This window comes from Protopterus annectens, chromosome 16.part0 (assembly GCF_019279795.1).
Source record: "Protopterus annectens isolate FY-2018-M chromosome 16.part0, PAN1.0, whole genome shotgun sequence".
Classification (NCBI taxonomy): domain Eukaryota; kingdom Metazoa; phylum Chordata; order Ceratodontiformes; family Protopteridae; genus Protopterus; species Protopterus annectens.
This window is the reverse complement of record NC_056750.1, coordinates 192,882,481-192,907,480: the sequence shown is the minus strand read 5'-3', so window position 1 is coordinate 192,907,480 and position 25,000 is coordinate 192,882,481. Positions and strand designations below refer to the sequence as shown.

At 37.0% G+C, this 25,000-nt stretch overlaps 1 protein-coding gene across 2 annotated transcripts in view; it reads right to left on the bottom strand.

Annotated features, from left to right (window-relative positions):
• Positions 1 to 25,000, bottom strand: part of LOC122790299 (cadherin-24-like) — a 2,600,514-nt gene that overhangs the window by 1,276,118 nt on the left and 1,299,396 nt on the right. For both annotated transcript variants that reach the window (XM_044057804.1, XM_044057803.1), the window contains one exon: positions 14,174 to 14,302. The gene's annotated coding sequence lies outside the window, so the exon portion shown is untranslated. The remainder of the gene's footprint in view (positions 1 to 14,173; positions 14,303 to 25,000) is intronic.

Here is a 25,000-nt window from a genome sequence, read left to right as displayed (position 1 = left end):
GTAAATCACACCCTATATAAATCAAATTTGTAGGTCATATTTCGGTTTCACAGCTAGGCTTATAAGGGCACTATTGGTCATTAGCCTGGTATACACCTATGAAACTATGACCCTATAATGCTTCCTGTATGGGAAATATAGGAAAATAAGGGATTCTGAAGAAATCCAAGGGTCATCTACCTCTGTCATTAGGCCTTACAATACCCTTGGCAGGTACATTCTTTCTTTATAAGGTCCTATGGATGTATAGATAGACAGATAGATAGACAGACAGATAGATAATGACAGTTGGTGCAGAGTGTTAAGGCTGTGAGCTGTAGTTCTTATGGAACAGGATTTAATTCCCTCAGATCTCATTTGCCTAGTGTGCTACCACAAGCAAATTAGTTAACCAAACATTGGTCCTGAGTCACCCCATAAAAGGGCCTGTGTGTTCAGTGGGCCTACCTGGTTAATAAACGTCTGTTACTATTATTGTTATAGATGGACAAATAAACTATACAGAACATAATAGGGAATGAGATCCCTGATATATGGTGAAGCCACAAGTCATGAAGTGAGTGTTCTATTTCTACAGTGAAAGTTGTTTCAAATATGAAAAACTGTTGTAATTGATTCCATGTCCTCTCTATTTTTTTTAGGTTATGGCATTATTTTCTCATTGAATTCAAAATGGTTTGGTAATTACCTATAAACTGACAGCACTTTAGAATATGTCTGTAGCTTTTTACAAATGGAGTATACTTATGTGTGGTTTCAACTGGCTTCTATTGCTGTTTTTCTTAATAAAATTTTTATTGAAATCAAAACTGAAATATGCACAGTTATTAAAATAATTGTACAGATTTTTGATACATTAGATAAAAATAAAAAAAGAATGGTATAATAAACAATAATACCATAAACTATATACAGAAATGTTCACTGTACAAGAATGAAATATTACTGTTAGGCTAATAGAAAAAGGATTTGATTTTACATTCAGGTTATTTGTTTTCTAGTAGTTCAGATATACTCTTCCAAGATTTATATGTTGTATTCCTTGAAGATCTAGATCTAATTGTCAACATTTTGAGTTTGGAAACATCCTTGAGAAGATCTTTAAAATTTTGAAAAGATGGACTATGTGAAGATTTCCAATTTTTTGTGACATATTTCCTGGCGATGGACAATATAGACCATAAGATTGAATATTTGCTGGGTTTTATACATTTTGGGATTGGAGTGTTAAATAGAATAAGTGATTTAGTAATAATAAAATTATCTGTAAAGATTGCTTGTAAGAAGTTGTTATTAACATCTTCCCAAAGTTTCTTTAAAAGTGAGCATTCATAATATATATATATATATATATATATATATATATATATATATATATATATATATATATATATATCCAGTCTGCATTAATTTCCTTCCTACATCTCCAACATAAAACACTATCTTTAGTTATCTTGCTGATATTATGAGGTGTAAGGAATGATCTATTTAAAAATCTCCAGGTGAAAATTTTCCATTTGTGTGAAGATGTTGTTTTACCAGCAGATTGAAGAATATTTAATTTATCTTTATCTGAAGGATGGACATTATTAGTAGTGGTAAAAAATTCCCAGTAATTATCTGTGTATATATATATATATATATATATATATATATATATATATATCCAAGTCTGATTTTATTGTTTTATACATGATTGAAAGACTAACTTTCAGTGAAATGTTCTGTTGAGTTAAGAGAGTTAAAAGCTGTATCCGACTAGGAATTGAGGTTTTAATTGAAGGAGGGATTAGATCGAGTTTACCCTTGATGTATTTCCTTGCTTCTTGTAGGTCTAGCCATAGTACTGAGTCAAAATCATTCTCTTCTATAATAGTATTAAGAGCTTTTAATTTGTGGTTGTTCATCAATTGATGCCATGCTATGAGGCTCTTTTGTTTAAATAGTGACATTTTCTTATAATCTACTGTAAACATAATCCCTTGTGTATAGGCGATGGGGAAAGTAAGAGGCATCTAGCTTTCATATATTTTATGTCTAAGGATGAAATTTTTAAATGACCTTAAAATTAGAGTTATGTAGTTAGATTTAAATGTTTGAGTGTAGTGGAAAGAAAAATATTCTTTCAGTCTCCAAATAAAGGTGTTATTCATTAAGTATAACATATGAGTATCATTGTTTTTTGGAGATTGAGATAGACAAAGTAAAACATCTTTCCATTTTGCTGAATATTTACTGTCAATTAACTGAGTGATTGATTTGATTACTGAAGAAATTGAATAAAGTTCTAGGTTGGGTAAAGCTATACCTCCATTATTCCAGCTATACATATGGGTTGATAGAGCAATTCTGGGTTTAATTGGATGCCAAAGGAATTTTTTAATCATCGTATTAAACTTTTTGATTACTAAATGTGTTGGGGGTATAGAGATGGACTGAATTATATACAAGATTTTGGGGAGTAATACCATCTTTATAATTGATAATTTCTCATCCATGGAGAATTTTATTTTAGACAATCTAGTTATTAAATTATCTATGTTTGCAATACTTTTATTAAAGTTCAGTTTTATATCTTTTATGCTGCTAGTAATAATTATGCCTAAATATGTTATTTGTTTAGATTGTGCTATATATTTCTTAAAATTATCTTGTATATAAATTTTCTTTTGACCAACTAAAAGAATTTGTGTTTTATTGTGGTTAAATTTAAGGCCTGAGTTCCTTTGAAAAAGCTCCGTATTGTTAAATAGTTCTGGCAATGATGAGTCTTTGCCACCCAGTGTAATCAAAATGTCATCTGCAAACATATGAATTTTTGATGTTTCATTAAAACCCAATTCATATCCTATTATATTAGTGTTATCCCTTATCAAGTTTGCCCAGGGTTCCATGATTATGGTGAATAAAAGAGGGGACAGCAGGCAACCTTGTTTAGTGCCTTTTACCACTGGTATAGATTGAGAGATATTAGGACCTATTTTGATGTATGCATGACAACCATTATACAATTGAGTAATAAGGTTTACAAAATGTTCCGAAAAATTAAGTTCCCCCAAAAGAATGTGGAGATAATCACAATTAATTGTATGGAAGGCACAATTTATATATAAACTAATTATAGTTAAATTTGTTTTTAAAATCTTTACTGATTCAATTAAGGTTAATATTCTCTTAATATTGTCGTAAGAGGTTCTATTTATTATGAAACCTGTTTGATCCACCTCCACTAGATTAGGAAGAAAATTTTTGAGTCTATTAGCATATATAGACATAAATATTTTGTAGTCTATATTTAGCAGGGATATAGGTCTATATGAATTACATTTAGTCGGGTCTTTGTCCTGTTTTAGAATAGGGGTTATAAAAGTATATTCCACAATGGTGGGATTAAGTTTTTAGTTTGTACTATGTTAAAAACAACATGTAAAACTGTGATAGCTTTATTAGGTAACATTTTATAAATTTCTGAGATGATGCCATAATTTCCTGGAGCTTTGTTTTGTTTAAGTTCATTAATTTGCAGTTGAATGTCTTTGAGAGTAATCTGTCTATCAAGTAATTCAGCTTGCTCTTCTGTTAATTTTTTCTTTGAGTTTTTACTAACGAATGTCCGTATGATTTTTTTTGTATTTAATAATTTGGAAGACTGATTAAGATTATGAAAAAAATTCTCTGTATTATGTAAACCAGAGACCATTTTCTTCTTCTGTGGTTAGAAAATGTCATTAATATGGTTAAATGTACTTAATCTTTTAGTTTTGTTGGCTAGAATATTCATGGATCTAGGATTCTATGAATATGTAATGAGTTTAAATTTCTCTAAACTAATCATGGTTTTATGATTTAATATTTCAAGATACTTTTTGTTTAAAGAATTTATTTATTTATTTTTTTTTGTCTTTATCTTTGTTTTTTTTAAAGATCAAGGTTCAATTTGTCAAGATTAGATTGTATTTCTTTTAATTCTTTATCCCACATAAGTCTTTTTTTTATACCAATTAGTTATTCTACCATATAAGTAGGAGTTCATTGCGTCCCAAATAAAGACTTCAGATGTATCACTAGTTGTGCTAAGTTCTATGAAGTTATGTACATCTTCGGATAAGAAAGCTTTAAAATCATTTAGTTTAGTGATATATGCTGGGATTCTTTTTATCTGTACATTAGAAGTTGAGTGGATATTTATATCAAAGGTTATGGAGTTATGGTCAAAAAGGGGTTCTATTGCTGTTTTGAGTTATTATTATAATTGTTATTGTCTTGTTTTCTGCTGTAGTTCTGATATACTTTATAATTTATTATTTGCTACTCTCTGTTCTTTTTTTTTTATCTTGGTATTACTTTGTGCCATATGTTTTTTTCTTTCCTTTCATAATGTAATGAAGGTTATGTTCAGATATGTTAGTTTGATATTTAATTATATTTCCTAATCAATTTTGTTTTAGTTACCTTAGAAAAAATGAATGAAGTCTATTTTTGCCAATAATGTTGTTTCCCAATAGGTTAGATATGCTCAGTGTTGTATGTTATATTTTATTCTTTATCTGAAGATCACTTTTTCATTTCTAGTAGCTTGGATAAAGCTAGTAATACTGGTGTGTGTGTGTGTGTGTGTGTGTGTGTGTGTGTGTGTGTGTGTGTGTGTGTGTGTGTGAACTGAATGCCTGATGTGCATTAAGTTATGACTGTTTTACATAATAGAGAGTGTGGAAAATGCAGAAAATGATTTCCTTTATTTTGTGTTATTTATTTTTATATTTATACTGAATGAAGATTTTCCCTCTGCATATTTTTTCTCCATGCTTATTTATTTTTTATTTATTTTACATTTGTTAACCAGGGGTGTCTGACTGAGCCAAAAAGGCCATTTTTCAGCAGAGGCCTGGGGAGAAAAGCTCCACATTGAAAAAATTACAGATCCATTTAGATATTTAGACATGATCAGTATACACAAAAAATACAATACATATGTTTTTAAAGTGGTATGCAGCACATTAACAGTTACAGTGGGGAGAAGAAACAAGAAAATATTAATTTAAAAATGAAGGAAATTAATAGATTTGTAGTGTACAGTTGAAATTTGGAACATAGGTAGAACACATACATAGTACACAGGCACAGTAAATACATTGTGCATTAGCCAGTGTTTGTGAGTAAGAATGAAAACCACTATCAAGTACTCTAGGTTTAGTAGGTGTACCTTATCTGCTTTCATTAGCCTAGGGAGCAGTCATGGCACTGCCAACTTGGCTTGAGATGTTGCCTAATGAGGTTTTTAAAGGAGGCTTTGGACAATGCATTTTTGTATGATAGTGGGGAGAGAGTTCCATTTTTTAGCCACTGAACTACTATATAGTTCATCTCCAAAGCTATTGTAGCTGTTGGTGACTTCTAGTAGTAGTTTGCTTGGTGATCCAAGAGGCCTTTTGGCTGAGTGATGTTGTACTAGGTTTTTGAGGGCAGGATACTTATTGGGGAGGTAATATATAGAATGACCGAGGCAGAGCTGATTGTAGGTTAGGAGATTGGGCAGTTCAAGCCAGTGGAGCTGTCTCAAAGCAGTACAGAGATGAGTTCTATATGAGCAATTTGCAGCAAAGTGGGCAATTCTGTTATAGCAGGCTTCCATTTTGCTTAGTTCAGTTGTGTTGAGATTAATCAGAATGGGAGATGCATAGAGTAGGGTGGATAGAAGCTGGGAGCGAGCAATGGCTGATCTTGTGTTGTTGGTAAGAAATGGTTTGATACAGTAAAGTGATCCCAGTTTAGCATGTACTTTTTTCATAGTTAAATTGAGATGACTATCAAATTTTAGGTGGGAGTCTATGGTTATTCCCAATAACTTAGCCTGTGCCACTGGAGCGATTGGAGTAGCATTTATTTATTTATTTATTTATTTATTTAAATTTGTTGACTGGGAGTGTGGAGTAGATAGTGAATTGACTCTGTTATCAGTGTTTTTATTTGAACTGGTTATAATCATAAGTTGAGTTTTCTTTGGATTGAAGAGATGTTGGGTTTTGGTAATGTAGTTTTCAACATCAGAGAATGCTAGTTGAGTTGTTTGAAGGAGGGTGGGAATGCTTTGTGCAGCACAGATTAAGGTAGTATCATCTGCATACTGAATGACAGATGCATGCTGTGTGGATGTATGGAGGTCAATTGTGAAGATTGTGAATAGTAGTGGTCCTAAGATAGAACCCTGTGGGACTCCTATAAGTTATGGCCAGCTGAGGAGAGAGATAAAATGTTCCCATTTCACAGCTTGATACCTGTCAGTTAAGTAGCTTTGGAACCAGGTAAGAGTGGAATTTGATATGTGATATTGGTTTAGTTTGCTTAGCAGGATTTGGTGCGAGACTGTGTCAAATGCTTTGTACATATCCCTAAAAAGAGTTGACACCTGTAGGCCTTTGTTTTTGAGACAGTTTACTGTGTCTGTGAAGCAGAGGTGGGCTGTAGTGGTACTATGGGCAGGTCTGAAACCACATTGAGTAGGTAACAGGATGTTGCTGTCTAGGAGATATTTTAGCACCTGGGTATGGATGCAATTTTCTAGGATTTTGGCCAGGGGGGAAGAGTATAGCAATGGGTCTGTGGTTATTAAGTCCAGTGCAGGTCCCACCTTTATGTATGGGTGTAACATAGGATATTTTCCAGAGTTTGGGGACATAGTTTTCAACAACTGATCTGTTTATAAGAGTGGAGATTAGGATAGCAATAGTATCTGCTCTGAGTTTCAAGAAATAGTCGGGGAGTAGATCGGCTGCTGTTGATGAGGTTTTTAGTTTGGAGAGCATGCTTTTCATTGAAGTGGTGGAAAATGTTTTGAGGGTAAAGCTTGTATTAGTGTTATTTGTGTTGGGGGGGAATAGTGAGGTTGGAACTGTCCTGTGATACTAAGGATAGAATTGAGTTCACAAAGTGGGAGTTGAATTGTGTTTCGATGGGAACTTTAGTGTCAGGGGTGGCTGGTTTGGGGGTAGCCTTTTGGGTGGGTTTTAGTAGCTGGTTTACATTTTTCCAAAATTGTTGGTGGTTGTGTTGGTATTTACTTTGTAATGTCATATAGCAGGATTTTTTGTCCAGCCTAATGCATTTTTTTGCACGGTTGCGCAGTTCATGGTACTTAGTTAGGTTTTGTGTTTCTTTGTTTTTTTGATAGTAAAGCCAGGCAGTGTCTCTGGACTTAAGGATTTGTTTGGTTTCTTTACTGAGCCAGGGGTTTGTAGAGATTCTGACCTTGATTTTGCACAATGGAGTGACAGTGTCTAGGTGCTGTAGAAATGTTTTGTTGAAATATGCTACAGCCTGGTCAAGTGGGAGGGTTTTTAGGGGGGGTCCAGTCACAGTTACAGATTAAAGTATTGTGGACCTCAGGAGAGAAATTTTTTTGTGTTTCTAGTGGATTTATAGTTAGTGGTTTTGCATATGCTTGTTCTACTACATATAAGGTATATTATGTTGTGGTTACATAAGGTGTCTGGGAGACTGCCTGTATGAAGGTACAATGTGGGGCTGTTTGTTAGGACCCAGTCAAGGATGGATTCCCTTTTAGATTTTTTATCACATCTAGTTGGAATTTGGACTAGCTGCTGGTAGCCATGGAGATTTATTAGATTACTTGGTGGTTCTGATGTACAGGTGAACCAATCTAGGTTGAAATCCCCCAGAATAAGGGTTTCTTGTGAGTATGTGGAAAAACACCAGGATAAGATGTCTTCAAGGCTAGCAGGTGTATTACCAGGTGGAATATAGATAACGATTGTGGTGATGACCATTTTAGGGTGAAGTTGAAGTTGTGAGATAAGTATGTCCCAATTATTGGGGAAGGTGTAGGAGTTTGGTATTTGACATACAGTTAAGTTGGACTTGTACAGTAAGGCAGTTCCACCCCCTTTACGAAGTGGTCTGTCTTGTCTAATGATATTGTAGCCAACAGGGAGAACTTCTGAGTTAGCTTTGTTTTTATTCAGCCAGGTTTCTGTTAAAACAACTATGTCTGAGGAGTAGTGTGCTATTGTGGCCTGGAGTTCAGGCATTTTATTTTTGATACTTCTAATATTAATAGTTAGCATTAAAAGATGGTTGGTTTTGCTGCTGTTGTTGATTTGCCCAGAGTTGAAGATAGTGGGGGTATTATGTTTTGACAATTGTGTTGGAGCAGTTTGTGTTGGACAGGATGGATCTGGGCCTGGGTTGGGGTGGATGTCCCCACTTATGGTGAGCCTGGTGTTAAAATGGTGATACAGACGTTGGAGTTTGGTGAGGAGTGGGAGAATGTATTGTGTTTTTTTGGAGTAGGAATGAGAACATATGTGTTTAGTTCTGAATTGGTCTGTTATGTAGTTCTTGAACAATTGTGGGCAGATATTATAATGTGTGGTGTCTGTATATGAGAGTGCATAATATAGTGTTGTGCTACTAACTTTAGGGATATTGCTAGAGTGATAACTTGTGAAATTATAAAGAATTATTAGAAGAGAGACTAGACTTAGTTGTGTGATTGTCATGGTTATAAAGTTTTAGTTGGTTCTAGGTAAAGGTGTGGATAAGAATTACAGGGTTGCACTGTATGTGAATGGGTAAGTAGTGTGGGGTGATATAATAATGCCTAGCAGGAATGACAGTGGTTGGGAGTATTTTGTGGTAGAGCAAGTGGGTGTGGTGTAATGTGATCTGACTTGAGGAGCTGTGATTGGTGGATGTGATGATGTGAGGTTGAGTTGTGGATGTGGTTGCAATTACTATACATGTAGAGGTAGTGGGGGTGGGAGGAAACAATTTTGATACCTATGAAATATCAAGCCTCTCCCTATTTGACTTGAGCCCAATTTTTTTCTCTTTGGCAGGAAGTTCACAGAACCATGGAGAGAAGATACACGTGGAATCAGCATCATTCATTCAGCCAAGAGGATCACTAATATATTTGTTGTTATCCCATCTATAAGGACATATGCATGGTCTAATCACATTCTTGGGTGGGGTGTGAGTTACCCTCATCACTACTAGAATATACAATTCCCTCTCTTGGTGAGCACATGCTCTGTTACATCCATTAATGAAGGTTGCCAGCAGGTGGCTTTGTAGTCTGATTTCTCCAGGATGCCAACACAATATTGCCTGTCCTATGAGGGTTTATGATAATATTTTGCCTACTACCCTTTCCCAGAATGAGCACACCCATTCTCCCATGCTATCTCAATCAAGCACCCAAGCTGATATTCAAACTCTGGTTTCCTGGGACACACTGATGGCTTGACCATTTGTCCCACTGGAGCTGGCTTCAGACTATAGATTTCAGTACATTCGGTTCTTTTAAATGAACTCGGCTGCTTTACAGTTGTGCATTTGTTCTGTATTTTGTGTATGCACAATGGGAATGTTTGCTTTACATTTGAGTGAGTATTCTAAAAATGGCAGGTTTCAGAGAATTTGCATAGCTTTGATGATGTACTAAGGATGTAAGTAAACTTGTGATAATAATAATGTGATAATGACCAAGGTTACAGACAAAGTTTGGATGATGTGGCAAAAGTGAAGATAAATGAGTGCCATCAACATTGTTTACTATATACACAATGTTTTCATAAAACTATGTATCCGTAAGGAGTACATAGGTTCTCATATGTGCTTATTAGCAACATTGTTTACTATATACACAATGTTTTCATAAAACTATGCATCTGTAAAGAATGCATAGGTTCTCATATGTGATTAATAACATTGTTTACTATATACATAATGTTTTCATAAAACTATGCATCGGTAAAGAGTGCATAGGTTCTCATATGTGCTTATTAAATCTAAAATATTAAAAGTATTTGGTATTTTTATCACTGAGTAGCTTTACCTTTCATCCAGACTTTATGTTGTGCTGCTTTTTCCATTTAGATTTCCTTCTGACTGATTCTCCTTCAGTACAAAATGCATCATAAATATTTACTAAATTTCCAGAACCACCTAAACATTCCACCTCCAGTTCACTTGGTCATGGTCTCCTTTCTTTTATTTTTCAACGTATATAATTTTAGGCAATTTATACTTGTTGCTACATTCCATTAATTCTTCTTCATAATTCACATCATTTATTACATTTTTTTACTAAGATTTGTCATGCTTTATAATTTTACATTACAATCTGTGATGGCATAATTGTTTACACTGCTCTTTCCTAATAAAGCACATTATTTAGTTAGCTGTCTCCTTTAGTAGGAGTAGCCTTGTTAACGTCTGGAGCTATTCTAGCAGCTCTAGTGTCTGAGATTCCAATCTATCATTCAAATGTTCATCATTAAGACCACTGCTACAATAGACTTATTATATGGAAAATATCCTGCTAAGGATATAAGAGCAGGTCAACATTCAAGACTTCAGATCACCTTCCATGTGTTCAATCCATTAGACAGTTTCAGTTGAGCTGTCCTAAAAGGCAGATTAGGGTGCCAAGCCCTTCAGAAATTTTCTGCCACCAAAGACCACTTCCTTTGCAGGCTTTGAAGGAACAATGACTGGCTAATGCTTTCCATTGCTGGGCAGATAAGCTTCCTTCAGGGAAAAAAATCTTCCACATCTACTTTTTCATAACAGAAACTGAACTTTCTCTGAGACAAATATTTATTTTTTTAACCTATAAAAACTGTTTTTATTGACTGTCATGTGACTATTAGTAACTTTTAAACATGAACATTGTGTTATTTTACTTTTGGTGGCTGCTTAAGTGTTTAAAATTACTTTTTAGTGTGTTTTTTGGAAGGGGGGTTACTTTTGATGTTACCTGTGTTACCAAATACTGCTGCCAGGCTTTCCTTTGAATCAGACATCTTTTTGGCTTAAATATGTAGCAACATACTGGCCTGTAGATTCTTCCTTCTTCCAGCCACAAAAGAAGAAAATTACCAAACAACCTTTGCCCCACAGCAAGGTGCTAGAGTCTCATCCACAGGTGGGTGACTACAATGGCCATTTCTTGTTTCTCAGACCATTCATCTTTTTCCTTAGCTCCTTCTTGTGTACTCCTGACAACCACCATGAATCAAAAATTAGACACTTCCTCCGTGGGTTGTTGAAGTGTCTCTGGTGGCCAAAGGATCACCACTCTTGTTGATCTTGGGAAAAGGCACATGGAATTCCACTCTTCCACACCAGAATATTATGCCTTTTGAAAGTTTCTCTAGGCTGAAGTGGATCTGCTTATTTAATAATTCCTGTCAAAAAGAAAAAAAAGTTGGCCATATGTCTTCTCCTGTCTTTGTCACTTTGGATAGAAGTGATTTACTGAACTAAGCTCATGGTTTAGTTTAGGCTCTTAACCCTTACAGTCTAGCTGTTTATGGTAAAAGAAAACGAAATTCTTCATCTTCGGAAGTGGTTCAAGTTTTTGACAAACAAAATGATTGTGAAGGGACAGATTCTATTTCCTTTTCACAGATTTCTGATTCAGATGCTGAGGAGAATTTGGCTTCTGATAGCCCCTTTGAAGGATTCTATTTTTCTGAAACTATTTCAGAAATGAATCAGTTGTTTCAGTGAGAACATAATGACATTCCATTGTCCTTGAAGGAAGGTTATGATTTATCACAACTGGATTTTCCAGAACCTATTCCTATTATTCATGTTCATTCAGCATTTTAGGATGTTTTTGTCATAGCCTGTAACATATGCCTGATCGCCAGCCTGTTATCCCCACGAAAGCAGATAGATTGTATAAACTTCTTCAGCCTTATAATATCTTATACACTCATCCCAGATCAGACACATCAGCTATTGCATTAGAGAACCAGCTGCTGCTAAACATCATGTTAATACCAATCCCTCTCTTTTTGACAAGTATGGAAAGCTGTAGGTAGATTTAGGGAAAATGCATTCTTCTGCAACACTTATTTTAAGAATTCTCAACTTTCAAGCTCATATGTTACAGTTTATGCTTCCCTCTTTTGAGATCATGAGGAATACTATGGCATCTGCTGATGAAAACCTTATCTGTGTAACTTAATTGCTTCTGTGGCTCTTACTGATAGAAATGTGTTTATGCTTCTGCTGGTGTCACTTTTACAGCTGCACCCCTCAGCTACTAATTAAGCCTTCTTTCTTTGGCAGCATACAGTATAGTTTCAAGTCGATTAGTTCTGAAAGAAATTTGTCAGACTTACAGTTTGCAGTTTGAGTCTTTCTCTCATTTTTGAGAGGCCCCCTCTTATCTGGCAGACAAAACTCCTCTTTTCCCTCCTGTCATTCATTACTTGCTATCTCAGCAGGCAATATAAGTAGATCCTCTCCTGTGCATACCTTTACAAAAGCACTGTAAGCTCGATTCCTTCTCCAGGTGCAGGACAGACTTTGCTAGCACCATTCTCTGGGGGCTCCTGGACCCTCATCCTTCTTCCTCCCCAGTCAATCTGAACTATGGTAATCTATCCATATAGCTAAGGCTACTGCAGTAGTGGTCCTAATGATGAATGTTTTGTTGTTAAAAATGAGAATGGCTTGTTAAGTATTACAAACAATACATCAAGGGGCTAGCTAAAATGGAAATGAGAGACCTGAGTATGAGGAAAGACATGTAGTGTGTAAGGCATGTGCATCAGAAAAGAGAGCAGGTAAGTGAACCCACCACAACACCAGCACAGCAGCAGGTGGTATGACACTGGAAATGAAGGAGGAGACAAATCTTACAACTGACAGGTGGAAGTGGAGGTGATTTAAGAATAAATGCAATGAATATTATTTTATGAAAAAGGATATTGGGGCACGTAATACATTTCAGAAAAAAATATGTCATGGTGATATTTGTGGAAGTGTGAGTATGTGTCCATGCTTGTGCATGTATGTACCCGTACATGGACATACCTGCACACGTGTGTGTGTGTGTGTGTGTGTGTGTGTGTGTGTGTGTGTGTGTGTGTGTGTGTGTGTGTGTGTGTGTGTGTGTGTGTGTGTGTGCATGCATGCATGTATGTATGTGTAAGCTCTTGCAGAAGGTTGAGTGTTCAGTTATACAGAAGTCAGACGTTTTGTGCACTGTAGATGTACACCATCTGATATTGCACATTGTGGTGATTAGTATGTCTAATACATTTGCTACAACATTTTACATTTTATTTTCAGAAGGTACAGCAACCTCGAAGTGTAGTTCAGTAAAATGCTGTGGTTTAGGGAATGCAGTAAAGTTAATGGGGCATCTTTGGTCATTTATTGCCCCACGGAAAAGCCTTGCTTTAATCAAATAGTTGAATGTCATTTAAAGCATTGTTTTTCATTGAAAATAATATTTGAGCAACTCTATATAAGGCACAAGGCAAGATATGAATGAATTACTCTGCATAACCTTTGCCATCTTTCATCTGGATGCCCGCAAATTCCATCCAGTCCGAATAAAAATTTGACTTTTTTTTCTTTCTTTTTTAAGAAGCTATGAGGTTAAAATGTAAACCTGGCTAATACGAACTCAGACAGAATGAGAAATGAGTAGAATCTATCACAATACATTTAAACTAACTAGTATGCAAGAAAAGATAATTATTTGATTACCCTTTTATGAATTGGACAGTTTAATAAAATCACCCCCTTCTACCTACCTGGTATAACACTGGAAGTGATTATATTCATCTCCTGCACAGTGGGTGCCAGGTATTTGACATCAACTTCATCTAAAGCAACTTTTCATACTTTCTTTAACAGCTTTTACATTGAAATTTTCACAGAACTATCTTGCCAATGAATTAGAAATAGGACTCAAGAAATCTACCAAATTCAGAAAATCCAAACACAAATTTAAGCTTACAGGCTGTTTTTCCCCAGCTCACTACTTTTTCAGTGACTTTACTTAAAGAAATGTATACAAGCAGTGCACATAGTGCCCTAGACATATGCTTGTATCCACAATTAGCTAAAAGTGTCTGAAGAAGATTTGTAATACTTATGGTACATAACACTGGATGATAAAGTAATTGGTACTATGCTTCCAGAAATATGCAGATATGTTGGGGAAACTGTGACAGATTTATGTTACAGCCTAGTTGCTACAGCAGCAGAAGTCATGTTAGGTACAGGCTTAGCACTATTTTAAATAGGTAGCACTGTGGACATTTCCTTAGGGTGTTAATGGCACAAACTGTAGAAGACCAATAAACTTGGAATGCTGTATTCTCAGCAGCAACATGTGACTTACCTTTCAGGTTACCTTAATCCCAGTCTTGAGAATCAAAATCCACACAAACAGTTTTGGGAAAATGTAGATGTCTGAGATGTAACAACAAGAATCCCATAGAGTACTTGAATGTCAGGCCACATCAAGAACCTTGAATAAAGAAAGAAAATTATCAGGGCAGAGGCCTTCAATACCTTCCATATTTCTGTTGTAAATACAATACTAGGTACACTGTCTGATAACTGTTATTTTCAGTGACATTTTCAATATATACTATAAATCGAATTATAAATTAATTTCAGAGATGAATGAAAATGCTTATAAATACATGCATCCAATAGATCTGATACTCTGTAAAACAGTAAATCATTATCCTGACCCTTGCAATGTATGTGGCCATGCACTCTCTTATTTGAGGAGAAATGATTGCTTCTGGTAATTTTTTAATGCCCGATTCCAGTGTCTCCTTATCTGTGAGGTAAAATGAGCTCTGTGGGCACAATAGTGCTTCCATGCACATACCACATTGGTCCACTTGTGTGCCCCATTATCCATCTGTGCACTGTAGGTCAAGGTCTACCAGCTCCATTATAGCAGTCCTCACGCAAACATCACGTTTCAAGGTGTCTCACAAAATCCTTGTTTCTGTGTGGGGTGCAACAATATTGCATTCTTTGACATTTAGTTTTAGCCCTTTGCCAGTGTACCAGCTAATAACAAGTAAAATCTCACATTACAGCTTCTGTACATCAGAAGACGATTCACTTATACAGCACCCAGTTTACAATTCTCAGCAAACTTGCTTAACCAGAATTCCTGGTTTTTGATTTGGAGATCAGAGACGTATATGTCAAAATGCAAAGGTCATAGCACATGTTACTCAATAAAGTAGAAATCATGTGTGATAGACTTGTCTCTTACCTACCTTTGGAAAATTAGTCTGACCTCCACATCTATCCCACATCACCTACAAATTAGATATAATGATTTGCAGTATCATGCACGTCACTATTCCTAGAAGACAAGGGGCCTGATTCTAAAAGACTTTCTCTCAGTGTAAGTGGCTATGTACACTGATACCAGGCTGAGATGAGTTATTTTTGAATATGGTTCCTGGTGTAAACCTGTTTATAAGTAGGACTTATACTGAAGTAAATCAGTTAGACTGACAGCAAGTCTTTCAGAATCTGATACATCAACAAAGACCATTAACTGCACACTTGTAATTTTACTTTTTCTGTAAGATACGATGCTTTATCTAGTGTAAGTTCAGACTCATTCAAAAATCCTCTTATTACTTAGTCATTTTAATGCCTTAGACCATCCTCTTAATACTGATTCATGCAAACCACCAAACCCATAGCCTTTTGCTCCTTTTCAGCTCGGTCAGATATGCGTCTATCGTTTCTTTAGTCCCTTTGTTTCTACTGAAAAGTAAATGCTTTATAAACGGATAATTTTTCTTTACAATACAATTATTTTTTTCTTTCTTTTTCCACTTTCAAGGGCAGAAGTATGAAATGTGTTTAGAACTTTATTGCCAACAATATGTAGCAATGTTGCAGACTATTATTTTCTTAGTTTTTTCTGCAGGTCTACTTGTATGGAGGTCCAGCTGAATGTTATGTATCTAAAGTGTCCAGTTTTCTGACAATCTACTGTGGAACTTTAGACAGATTGATGGTCACAATATTAAAGGCATTTTTGAGATTTAAAAAAACTTGTACCAAAGCAAGAATTGAAAGAGATTGGTGGATGTTCCATATTTTTCTAGGTGAAATATAAAAAATACGGCTGCTTTGCCAGACTGAGATATGAAATATGAAAACATTAATGCTTGAGTTGTAAATGGAATTCAACAAATGAAACATTCACATACATGATGTTTGGCAGCAAAAGAAAGGTACATCAATGCAAGATATCACAGGTTGCAAAGCTAAGCAGTAAAGGTGAGGCATACCACAGAGTGCAATGTGTGGCAACAAAGGCAGGACACATTACTGTGTACAAATAACAGTTGCCATCAAAAAGATATGATAGCATTGCAATGGTCCTTAAGGGAATGTAATAAACTATCAGTCTGGAACTGCAAACAGATCCAGGAACTATAATGGAGGAATTTGATAAGGCCAGGTGTTTGTGAGAACCTCAGCCCCAGGAATGATGGGTGCCAGAATATATAAACAACATCACTTTTCTCAACTGATATCTGTCTGGTGACCAGTGATTTTGTAGGATGAGGCTTCATCTAACACTTATGTTAGTTTCTTGACAAACAATAAGGAAGTGGCAGTCCAAAAATTATATATTTATTTATTTAACATTTGTTAACTGGGAAAGTCCTACTTGGAACAAAGCCAATTTTCAGCAGAGGCCCGGGGAAAAATGCTCCAGACTCATGTCTTTAAATGTGGGAGGAAACCAGAGCACCCAGAAGAAACCCACACAAATGCAGTGAGGACATGCAGACTCTTCACAGAAGGCACTCCAGCCGAGAATCTAACTGAAAAAGCTCCTGCTATGAAGCAACAACACTACCGCTGCACTATTGCGCCATCCAAAATGCATGAGAGAGAGCTAGAATACATAGATAAGGTCAAATGGTGAGGCAGTTCATGTCTAAATCACTGCAATGGAACCTAACAATCAAAGTGGAATTGTATACAGCTTGTCTAGTGGAATTCTTGCTGTTTGGCCATATTTTAGGCTGGAAGGCTGGTGATAGTAGCAAAATCAACTGATTAAACAGTCCTAGGTCTTTGACACTCACAGATTTTATTTGGCAGCAGTTAAGTGATTTCAGATGTTTGTGCAGAAGGCAAGGTTAGGATAGAGAAATCAGATGCCTGAAGTAATTATAAGATTTAGTGCATGAGAGTTTAGAAATAGAGTATGTATTAAAGCCAAATCTAGGCAGCATCAGTGTCTCCGGAAAGCATCTGTATATTAGGAGAAATTATTGTTATACAGGAATGTACAGTAAAAACCAAATACTCATAGACTGGCCAAGGCTGGAGTTTGAGAATTAGTGTCTATGAAATATGTGGTTATTACACTGAATTTATTGTTATGGTTACTGCAAGGCTTTAAGAATAGATGATAACAGAAACAGACAGTAAATTGTTTACACAGTTAACTTCTCTAATGTATTAAGATGCCTTCATAGTAAGGGAGATTCAAGGTAGTGACCCTATACATAAAATAAAACCACTGGAAATGAGACAAATACTAAGTTTAGCAAGTACATTTGTGATCTGGTTAACCAGAAACAGCACTAATCAGTTAAGTGAAGTACATAATGGCCAGACTGCATGGTGATGGCAAACAATGAGCTGTCAGTCTCATAGGTAGGTGAAAAAAACATGGATGCTGCAGTTGATTATCTTAGCCTTCCTGCTTTTAGGCAAAGTGATACCAATCAATTGATAAGAAAGTCCTTTCATTGGCTGCTGATGCCTACAACTCTAACTGAGGAGGGCATTATCAATGATTGTGACAGTACTAATTTATTTCACAGTGGAAAAGTAGAACATATCTGGGTTCAGGGTACAGCAGATGACCAAGTGTCAGTGGCAGCTGGACCTTGACAAAATATGGGAAGAATGTTGGACCATGGAATGCAATGGCTCTTGAGGGAATAAATTCCAAGAGAAAGAGAGGTGGAAGAGTAATAAATGAGCTGTAATAACAAAGTTGATGATGCCAATATTATTATTATTATTAACAACAAAGAGACAGACTGGAAAGTCAGAGCAAGGGGACTCTGTTTTCATAATTATATAGACTGAATTTGCTGAACTCTTAATACCCAAATACAGTGAAGTTTGGCATTTGCTGCAACCTGATGCACCCTCTTTGTGGGGGCTGTATCCTCCACACCCCCCTGATGACTAACACAAAGGTCAATATACATCAGAATAGAGGTAATATTCCAAGATATCCCAATCCAGTCTTGAACTTATTATGTGACGAAAGGAGATACTGCCAGCCCACCTATCTGGAATTTTGTAAATATGTCATTTGTGAATATCAACATGATTCACATAAGATGATTGCATTACAAATGTATTAGAACTGTATGTCATGTGTATATCAAAATAGGTTTGTTGAAAAGATATTTTATAAAGTGCTTGCGCTTAAAATGTAACCAGAGCATGCCTTAATGGAACAGTACAGATATGTACTTGCACTATTGTAACTGTCTAAATGTATATATTTTAACAGTGGAAACTGGAATAAAGGAGGTTAACTTCATTCCAGTAAACTTCAGAAAAAATAACTGAAATTAAATGACTTTATAGGCTAGGCCAAAGGCACAGAGTATGTGCTGAGAAGGTTTCAGTATTGTCTCTGAGATGAAATAATTACTAGTCTTGAAATGTGGATGAATGTAATTGTTTTATGACTTCCAGCATCTACCAAAGATCTGAAGTCTATGTATTTTCACAGGTAGATGCTAAATACTGCTAGCTTCCAGCAGTGAGAGTTTCACCTAGGATAGAGTCAGATGACAAGTAATATTGTCATTCTGCAAGCTATCCCAGCAGTAATATTTGAGATATTGCTCTGAGAGGTCTCTTAGAGAGACACAGCATTCTGTATTCTGTCTTGGACCTGACAAGAACCATTCACCACAACATCTGCCTTGCTCTGTAAGTAAGTTTCTATGGTATAGTAACTCTCTTAGATTCAGTCAGGAATATAGTGAAGCATGGTTTAGATGTATTTATTTATTTATCTGAGGCTGTCCTGCAATGTTATTTTAAACATTTCCTGTGGTTTTGAACTCTGATGTCACTGTGAAATATATTTATTATTTTCTTGTTTTTTTATTATTTATTATTAAATGTATTTAAATTTTTCATTGTGGCTGATCTTTGTAAGAAATATTTAAGTTTTGAGAGTGCTTGCATATTTATTTGGTGATGCTGCGTGGGCCACTCCAATAGCCTTGTTGTTGGTCAAACTACCATTGGTATTAATATTAATATTAATATTACACAATAAGATTGAACACCTTTTATTAAGGGCCTTAAGTAGCTGATAAGGAGTTTTCTGGTGGCAGTGATAATGACCTTATAGTCTGGGCAAAAGGGAGTATAGATAGTAAATCTGTGCCAGCCTTTCCCAGGTGTGAATGTGTGTGTGTGTGTGTGTGTGTGTGTGTGTGTGTGTGTGTGTGTGTGTGTGTGTGTGTGTGTGTAAATCAAACCTCAAAGAGTATGTGTGTCAGCTACTTGGGCAGGGACATGAAGCACTGGTTGGCGAGGGTGATGGCGGTCTTGGATTGGCTACTCAGCTGAGATCTCAACTCTATCACTGTGCCAGTGGGGAGTCTGATTGGGGATCTGGAGAAAGAGGGAGAAACCAGCCCCGGACTGACTGTAGACTCTGTGTGCTCTTAAGGGAAATTGCAATGGATGGAGAAAGCTGCATCTGGAAATACTGTGTATGTACCTGATATCCTACTTGTGTATGTCCCTCACTGTTGCCAGTGGGGAGGATTGAGGCTCCTTGATTACTGGTCCAGTGGTGAGTCATCACATAGTATACAGTTACCCACATTTGTTATTGCACTGTCACACATATAAGGCTCAGATGAACAGTCCTCACACTTACAACAGTGACCTGAATGAGGAATCTATAGTAAGTGTCTCTGTTCACCTGGTATGTTCTTTTTGTGTCACTTGATGTACTCTGGTGGCTAACACCTGTTCCCTGTGATTGCAGTTTGAGCTTTAATCCTACTTTTGGTAAGTTATATGCACACCAGGTATTGAATGTACAGGACCAGTAGGGTTACATTTGGGGATGACTCCTAGGAAAGTGAAAGTTTCATAGGAAGGTGTAAGAGCAATGCACTGGAATCAGCAGATGGCAGTCCTGCTCCCATCATAATAGTTACATAGAATGTCTGATAACTTTGGTTACACACCTTAGGGGAATGTCAATGGAAAACAGAAGTTAGTACAGACTCCAGTATATGATTGCTGAGGACTTATTTTTAAAAAGGAATTATCCAGAAATGCACATTAGTGGTCTATATTGATCCTAGGTGGGTTTGATCATACATTGATCCTAAGTGGGTGTGAAGGAGGAAGGTAAGATGGTATAAATGAAGATGTGTAAGAAGTTTGTCATAAACAGAATTGAAAAGATCTTTTTGTTATCAGTCATCTGTCACAAGGAATTGATGGATGAGGATCCTACATGGAGTGCATTGCAATGACAAAAGAAGAGAAACTTTTATTTTTGTAAAGTTGTAGACTTAAAGAAAGTGCCAAGTTAGAAGTCTTCATATCAAGTACCTTTGTAAGGCATAGTCAGTTATAAGTCATCATATAAAGTACCTTTGTAGGGTACTGTCGGTTATACGTCTTCATGTCAAGTACTTTTGTAAGGTATCGTCAGTTATGTCTACATACCAAGTACTTTTGTAAGGTATCGTCAGTTATAACTCTTCATATCAAGTACCTTTGTAAGGTACAGTCAGTTATAAGTCTTCATATCAAGTACCTTTGTAAGGTACAGTCAATTATAAGGCTTCATATCAAGTACCTTTGTCAGGTATAGTCAGACCTCTCTGACGAACAGGCCAAGCAGCCTGCCACGTGATGGCAAGAAAGAATAGGAAGTGAACAACTAAAGAGTTCTTGGGCTGGACAGTAAGAGGTCTACATAGAGTCACAGTCCCTTTGCAAGGTCATTAGGTAACATCTGGAAAAGAGCTGGCACACTATGACCAGGCTTTGGAAGGCCAATAGGGCAACGCCTAAGTAGATGGAAGAAAGGTCCCAAAGGAAGCTTTCTCATGGACTGGTTATCAAGAGGTTTAAGGTGATTAAAATATTAAAAAATAATCATGCATATTAGAAAGGAATGAATGGGTCAATAAAGATGTCAGTAACAGTAATGCTTCAGGAAATTGTTTAAGCAGAGAGAATAAATATTCTGACAAAGATTTAACCTGTAATAAGGAAACTATTAAACATTAATGAGCATCTGCTTTGAAAAGACAGTAGAGTTGATACACAATATAGAGCTACTCATGCTTTACATGTTATGGCTTTTATTTATTTTTTTCTGTGTGTTTATATGTCCTGATCTCAGATATATTTGGTGAGATTTTTTTTTTGTTCACCCTTTAAGAACAATAGGATCCTGGCATGAATCCCTATCAGCCATGAACATCCTTTCCTACTATGCCCTGTAATTTCCAGTTATATTTCACTGCATCCCTTACCACCCTCTCCTTCATATATACAGCTGTCCATCATCCACATTTGCTGTGATACCACTTGTTTACTCCACAAACCAAACACTTACTCTTTTGGCTCAGTGTTGTACTACAAAAAATAAAAAAGAAATAACAAATGGATACAGCTGCTTCAAAAGGACACCTTTAAAAAAAAAAAAAAAACTTCACTCAAGTGGTTTAATTTCTACTGCAGACTTATTCAGAACATTTGGACTGAAGCAAAGTGGGCTGGAGGAAACTGTCCACTCTTTTTACAACCAACAATCTACCCTACACTTGGGATGACAATATACTTCAAGGCTGGCTTCACCCAATTTAGTTAATGACAAACAAGAGCTATTAAGTTGAACGGATCCCTATCCCATAATAGTCTATGTGGATGAATCTCATTATCTGTTATGAGCCCTGAACCTACCCCAGGACCATGTGGGGCTGCTGAGTCTGGCAGAAGTTTACCAGTGTAGCAGTTCCATCTGTAGGCTTGACCTGGAATAGGAAGGGAGGAAGAGGCCTGCAGCATCATGTCTGACATAAGGATATATTTGCATGGACATGCGTCCACCAGCTCCATCTGTATGTCAGACCAGGAATAGGAAGGAGGGATCATGCCTGCAGTATCACATCTGACATAAGGATGGATTTGCATGGCCATGCGTCCACCGGTGTAGCAGCTCCATCTGTATGTCAGACCTGGAATAGGAAGAAAGGAAGAGGCCTGCAGTATCATGTCTGACATAAGGATGGATTTGCATGGCTATGGGGCCATCCAGTGTAGCAGTTTCATCTGTAGGGCAGAGTGGTGACTATAGGCAGGATGGTCAGAATGTCTATCACTGCTGCAGTCCCCTGCCCAGAAGGAGGGATGGGCATGTGCGATCATCAGACCAGCAGAGAGCTTAATCTATTTTTAATAAAAGAGTAATGTGAGCCACTCCCGAATCTGTTGGGGGTTACACTGTACTACAGACAACTGGTTTCTGGCTATATCTAAAACTAGGTACTAGAGACATTCTGGTTTCCCACTAGGGACCGCCTGCAGTGACCAGCTCCATGTACAAGTAAAGCTTTTAATGAGAACATTTCCATGTGCTTTGTAAACGACTCATGATTGTACATTGACAAGTCTCATCAGTGTACAGCACCTAACTATTTAAACAAGACAAGCAGGAATCTCATTTTGTGACCAGGCAGAAGGTTCTGGCACTCCCAATTAGAAAACAATAAATAGGGGCTGGCAGGGTTGTAGGTTTTGAACCCAGGCATAGAGTAACTGCTCAGTGTGCTGTGTTACTCCATGCCTAAGCTCTAGTAGAATCCAGCCTCTAGTGTAATATATCTAAAAAAAAAATCACATTTCTCAGCTCACTGTCAGCATCTTGAAAAGAACAAGGGTCTTACAAAAATATAGCAGGCATATTGTGTTAAATGACAGTAAATAAAGCTGAGATGAAAATCTCCTTAAATCTAAGTTTCATTTCACATCACAAAACAAGTGCTAAAAGATGGATACCCCCCCAGTACAAGAATGTAATTGTTTAATTGTAAGAATTTAGTAAAGAACAGTCTGGAAAAGAAATGAGCGTAACAACACGAAATGCTTCAACTAATATATACACACCCTCTGACTTTAGATCTCACTTTACAGTGATATCCTATGATGCCTTCTTCCTTCCCTATATATACTTACTATTACCTCAAATCATTCTAATATATATGCTAGTTTAATTTGTATAATACAGTATACTCCTTGATGTACAAATTTTGTTAAAATTGCTAAGGTGTCATCTCTTTTGGTTATTTATATTTTGCAATGTGTAGTTTCATTGTTCACCTGTACTCTGTAATTTTCTTGTGGTATAATGTTTGTTTCTTCATAGGTTCATAGGTTGGCACTAGGCTATTGGCCCTAGGGCCTATACAAGCCTAGCCATAACAATTCCCTGGTTATTTCTTCCCACAATATTTACTTCTCTGGACCCCTGTCTACCAGCGCGACTGACGTGATCCCCAGGGTGAATTTCTTATCTCCCATCCAATCGTCAAGGTTCGTTTTGAAGAAGGCCAAAGAGGTGCTCTGTTTGACATATATGGGCAGTCTATTCCAGAGTCTGGGAAGTCTCTGAGTCAGGAACCTATCCCCCAGTATGTTTTGTTCATTGTGATGACAAGGTTTAGATCCCTGGAGCGTGTGGCTCTGGGGGATTGGGATTTATTTAAGTGTAGCATGTCCAACAGATCTGGGTCTGACATGGCCTTGTATGTTAAGCAGAGATCATCTCTGAGTAGACGATATGCGACAGAGTATAGCTGGAGTTTTTTAGACGATCAGCATAGGGCATCTGCTTTAGGCCTGTGATTCTTTTAGTGAGGTATTTCTGCGGCTTTTCCAGTTGTTGCAGATGTCTTGAGAGGTACATACCAAACGGGGCATTGTATTCTATAATGGGTCTAATGAGGGATGAGTACAGTGGGACAATTACATCCTTTTTCCTGGATGAAAAGCCCTTAGTGATGACATGTGCCACATAGAAGGATTTCCTGACTGTTGTGGTGATGCGGTTATCGAAGGTGAGACCACTGTCCAACTCTGTCCTTAAGTCTCTTATCACACTTTCGGTATTTAGTGTACTGCCACCTATGTGGTAATTCATGGCTACATGTTTTTTTCCAAAGGGGATAACTATACATTTCTTGACATTGAGCTTGAGCCAATGGCTCTGGCACCAAGCATCTCTTTCTGTTAGGCCTTTTTCTAGATTATCCACATCATTTGGGGATTCAATAATGGCTCCCAGTTTGCAGTCATCTGCAAACTTTGTTAGCCAGAGTTCCTTAGTATTGGCCTGTACTTCAGAGAAGTAGATGCCAAACAAGAGAGGTCCCACGACTGAACCCTGACGTACTCCACTTGTCACTTTTCTGGAGCTGTATTTGGAGTCAGCTACTTTTACAGTGTGGGTTCTGTCAGTAAGCCAGTTGGCAACCCATCGAGTGACATAGGGATTAATGCCCAGCTTAATAAGTTTATCTATGATTCCAGAGTGGGGGATGGTGCTGAAGGCCTTGGCGAGGTACAGATAGGCTGTGTGGACTGCCTTACCCTCATCCACGGCTCTGGAGACTGATTCAAAGAAGTCAATCAGGTTCAGGAGACAAGATCGGCCCTTTACGAACCCAAACTGGGTGGGGTCTAGTGTTTGAAGGTTGCCAATGTTTTTGTTTATAACTTCCATGATAATACATTCCATGGCCTTGCAGATCAGGCTCATCAGACTGATGGGGCAGTAGTTCCCAGGATCAAAGGTGGATCCCCCCTTGTGGAGTGGTATAACTGTAGCTGTGCTCCACTCAGTGGTCAAGAAACCTGGGGTGAGGCTATGATTAAACATAACACTTAGGTGAGGTGCCAGTTCATTTTGTAGTTCATGTAGTACACAGCCCGGGATGTCATCTGGTCCTATGGATGCTGTATTCTTAGCTTTGGAGAGTGTAGTTTTTACCTGCGTGGCCATTATTACCAGAATTTGATAATCTTTTGGTATTGAGATGGGCCCTTTAGTGGGTGAGAGGGGGTGAAGATGGCACTGAAT